This window comes from Teleopsis dalmanni, chromosome 2, assembly GCF_002237135.1.
Source record: "Teleopsis dalmanni isolate 2A chromosome 2, ASM223713v2, whole genome shotgun sequence".
Taxonomy (NCBI): domain Eukaryota; kingdom Metazoa; phylum Arthropoda; class Insecta; order Diptera; family Diopsidae; genus Teleopsis; species Teleopsis dalmanni.
Genome location: NC_051847.1, coordinates 6,274,939 through 6,280,139, shown reverse-complemented (window position 1 = coordinate 6,280,139; position 5,201 = coordinate 6,274,939). Strand labels below are relative to the sequence as shown.

General features: G+C 28.4%; 1 non-coding gene across 1 annotated transcript; it reads left to right on the top strand.

Moving 5' to 3' along the window:
- The first annotated feature begins 3,844 nt into the window (after positions 1–3,844).
- Trnad-guc lies at positions 3,845–3,916 on the top strand. The gene has a single exon. It is a non-coding gene; the product is annotated as a tRNA-Asp (tRNA).
- Positions 3,917–5,201: the final 1,285 nt, after the last annotated feature.

The following is a 5,201-nucleotide window of genomic DNA, read 5'->3' as shown; positions in this document are numbered from 1 at the left end:
AAGATTAGTAGTTAAAACATTATATATTATTGAATTATTATTCAATTGGAAATGGAAATAAAGAAAAGAAGAATATTGTTTCTTCTGCAATCTGTCTTTTTTTATTATATCATTAAATTAAAATAAAACATTATTTTTAACACCAGTTCCAAAATAAAATGATTTAATTTATAGTCCTTACTAATTTTAATTTTTTTTAATGTTAGAGTTTAATATTCCTGATAATTGGATATATGTGTTATGAACAGCTTTGAATTAGACTATATTAATTAATCTAACTCAAGAATAGCTTTAATTTTAGATCAGACTGATAGCTTCAGGTTAATGAAATTGGTCTTCCAAATATTAAATGTTTATTTAATAATCATATGTATACATGTTTGCCACATTTTTATATAGATTTTCAACACATTTTTGTATGCATTTTGTAGAAACTGTGCATTTCATAGAACACTTTTTACTACGTATTTATCGAGTTAATTGCAATAGTGTAAACGCACTGCTAAATTGCAACTAGTAGCACATAAAAAAGTTTATAAATATAAAAGATATGCATTATAATAATAGATCTTAGTATTAAAGTCTGAATTTCTATATTTGTATTTCCAAACCTTCGCTTACCTACTAACTGGAGCTTTATCACTGTCATGGCTCCATAATCATGCTCATAGTTCTCAGTGTAATTAAGTAAGTAAGTAGGTAAGCAAGTAGGTAAGTAAGTAAGTAAGTAAATAAGTAAGTTACTAGTCAGGCACTTGACTAGAAACTTGACTTGAGCTAGAAAAAAATTTATTCAACTTTTCTATTCTTGATCTGTTACTTTTCTATTTGCTACTTGTTTCACAAATTCATTAACATTTTTTTGTGCTTTCATACACACGCCATTGGCTTGTTTTTTTATAACAAATTGATTTTATTTAGTTCATTGTAAAGTTTTAAAAAACTCCATAGCTTTGCAAAAGTTCACAACTAAAATTATTTGCCCAGCACTCGAAGTTAATTTGCACTTATAGAAATTGAATCTACTTTCAAATACTTTGACTTATTAATGGATTTGAGCTGTGAACGAGTCATTAGGAATTACCATAGTTCCGTAAAATAATACAATACATATTTTTGTTTTTTTTTTGTTTTGTGATAATTATAACAAAAACAGTTCCGCTATAAGAGCGGCATGACTGAGCATAAAGCGAAGAAAAAAATTAAATGTCATAGATTTCAAGACACTTGAAGGCAAACGAATTTTGTTTATAGTTCCGCACTGTTTGCAGGAGCATTGACCGAAAATTAAGCACTGCTTTTAATTATTTTTAAAATTAATTACATTTTTATAACAAATTAAAGTTTATTTAATATGTTTTAATTTAATAAAAAATTGAAATCACAAAACATTTTCGTAATTTAATTTTAATGTATATATTTTCACATTAATTTATGATTTAGTCACCACAGTTCACTTTTGCATTTAATTTTTGATGTCCTTAGGATGAAAGATGTATTGTGTTAATGATTCAGAAAGATATCTTAAAATCGAATATAGCTACATTTTGAATGACTAAGCAAAATGTAGTTCAAAAGCGATGCGTAATACTTCTTATTGTTGATATTATTTCTGATTTCTGTGTAGACATACTCATTTTCCTCGAGTTTCTAGAAGGCAACACAAAAGTCCTTTGTATGGGCGCAACAAGTATATTCTACGATACTAAAAACTGTTCATTTCCATCAGCGATTAAGTGACTAACTAAAATCGAATAAACAAAGCACGCGCCTTGAAGTCTTAGTATTTTTTAATTTGATTTCGAAGTCTAGGCTTTTGTATGGGTGAATGTGTCTGAATTCAATTTTAATTACATATTTATTTTTTTTAATTTTCGTTTAGACTTTAAAATGACTTGTTAGACTGCCATAAAGCAGCCTAATTTTTCCTATTGCATCAAAAAGTAAATTTTCTAGAACAAAAATTTGAAATGCAAATACTTAAAATTAACGTAAAGGTGAAGTCGAATCGATTAAAAATACTGTATTCAGTTCAAATGTATACCATTTAATAGCAGCCCTTCAGTATTGTAATTTTATAACAAAATTATTTAATTTTTATAAAAAGTGAAATGCATTATTGAAATTTCCATTGAACGTTTGTTAGTAAAGCGCACTGAAGAGCTAAGGAATATTGTTGCATCGTAAGAGTACAAAAGGTGTTATAAATGAATTCTTCATGTAAGTCAGCTAGTGCTATGGTTGACATATAGTAAAGAATTATGTATTATAATAAAATGATTTTAATAATTTTTTTCAATAATACGTAGTTTAAAAACAATAATAACAATATTAAAAATATCTGTACTTCGATAGAAACTCTAAACAAAATCTAATAAAAACTATACTATATTTACAAATGTCTTCATAATGTGAATAGTAATAAAAATATGTAGTCAAGTTTAGTATTTTTTCATATATCTGATTAAACTGTTTTTAACAAAATTGTTCTATAAAAAGTTTCAATTGAAATATTTATAAATAATTTTATTATATATGCAAAAACCTTTATCGTATTTTCAAAATAAATAATAAAAAAAAAAAAATAACTCGTTTGGTGTCCGGGTTCTTACCATATTTCTGACAATTTCTAATTTTACTAAGAGCTCCTGTTTGCTCCAGAGCAACGCCGGTTTTTTGTTTGTTTTAATAACAAATGAAACAATAATAACATTTAATAAATTTAACAACAATAACTGAAAATAATATAAAACAATAAATAAAAATTCCAATACTCATAGAAGAGCGCGTGATATGCAAATGGTATCGGATTTTGGCTGGTACGAAACGATTTAAGCCAGCATAATTTTTTTATTATTTATTTCTTGACCATAAAAAGTCACAAATTTAAACAAATACCAAAGATTCAAGAATTTTAAATATTCTTTTTAACGGAACTTTAACATAAATGTGGGAAAATTTGCACAAAATGTTTGTCGTAAGTGTGATGATTGATGAAATTTGATTTATTATTCTAAAAAATAGGTAGTATTGTATGTCACGGATGTGAGCAAATTTGGCATAAAAAATTATATACCATACAGTCTTCAACACAAAGCATATAAATCAAATTTAAAATTGTAAAGTCAAAATAGAAGCAACCAATAAATTTAACAACAAAAAAACAATAAAGAATAAGATCTAATAAATAAACCTAAATATATTAATTAGTTCTTATTATAATAAAATATTATAATTAAAGGGGAGATTAATTTGTCTCCTATTAGAATTGATCTGTTTGGGTTTCGTCGAACTTTTTATTCGCTTTACATCTATTATAATCTTTAAAATCGCTTATTTACTTAAACATTTATATGTAAACTTACACTTATTTTTAATTTGTCTTTTAACAGACAAATTGGCAGGCAGATAAGAAGACAGAGAAACAAACGATATTAGTAATTAACATGATTTTCGATGTTGCTGTGTTATATGTTGACAAACTTAATGTACCCATTTCTATTAATAGTTTGAAGGATATAAAAAAGAGTAATGTATATAAAAAATAAAATAAAAACATACATATATTTATAGTACATATATATTATACTCAATATAATAAATAAATTGTATACACAATGTAATGATGTAAAATAAAAAAATATATACCTTGTATATCAGAATTAATTTACTACTGTTAACAATGTCAATGTTATGTTAGTAACAGAATTATGAAAAAGTAATGTTCGCGATTTGTATATTATTGTTAAAATATTACAGTAACTTAACATTTTGCGCTTAACATCTGCTAAGTTCTAATAGTGAAATGTAAATAAAAACGATTTCTGTTACCCGAGTTCTAACGTCCTCGATAGTATAGTGGTTAGTATCCCCGCCTGTCACGCGGGAGACCGGGGTTCAATTCCCCGTCGGGGAGATGTCGCATGACGTTTTTTTTAATTTTTTTCAATTTTTTTATTAAAAATTAATTACAAAAACGTTTAACATTTAATTGTATAAACATTTTTAGTATTGCAAACATTCAAATATACTAAATATTTAACCATTTCTATTTCATTATGTACCCAACCCACACTGTTAGATGGAACATATGTCAAAAGCCTAGAAATTTTGTGACCTTACCAAAGCGATAGCAGCACGTGAACTTTTCAGATAGAAAACAATTTGTTTTCTGTTTTACTGTGAAAATAATTTGGACGATTATTGTTTTGAATTGGCTATTGACTTAGCTTATGTACGTTGCTTATCAGCAGGTCGATGGTAATAAAACAAGGAACAACAGTTTAGAGAGTAAATATTATTTGTACAATATTTGTACATTAGATAGATGAAATATTTTGTATACGCAAACACTTTAGCTGAAATTGTAGTGAAAATAAAGAATATACATTGTGACCGAAAAGTTTCCGGTCATAAATAAATAAAACGCAAAATTCTTAATCTTCATCAATATTTATTTTATCTCCTTCAAAAATATGTCCATTAGAGAAGCGATCACAAATGCCAACGTTTTTCTTCAATCATCCAAAAGCATTTTTATAGGCGCTTTCCGGTATGGCTTTGAGTTCCCTCTGCGAATTCTGTTTTACGTCTTCTATGGATTCAAAACGCGTTCCTCTGAGTGGTAATTTGAGGTTGGGAAACAGGAAAAAGTCACACGGTGCAAGATCAGGTGAATACGGTGGCTGTTCGATGGTATTTATTGAATGTTTGGCCTTAAAATCGTTGATAATGTTGAACAAATTGAGGTGAATCGGAACAAGCCGGGCGTTGACACGTCGCATACACAAATTGTCCACCAAAATCAAACGAGCCATCTCACGACCGATGCCTAGCTCTCGTGCTATCTCTCTAACACTCACATGAGGATTTTTGAACACGATTTCCTTTGCCTTTTCAATGTTTTCGTCGGTGGTAGAGGTCGAAGGTCGTCCAGAACGCGGCATGTCTTCGACGGTCGTACGACAGTCCTGAAAGGCTTTGTACCACTCATAAACTTGAGTTTTCGATAAAACTGATTCCCCATAAGCCTTTTGTAGCATTCGCAACGATTCTGCACACGAAATTTCGTTCGAAAAACAAAATTTGATGCAAACTCTTTGTTCAATATTTTTTTCCATTGTTTTTTTCGCAACGCACTACTGAGGTGAACTGGTTTCAACAGCTGCCGTAAACGAACTGTCCGACAGTCGCGCTTCATT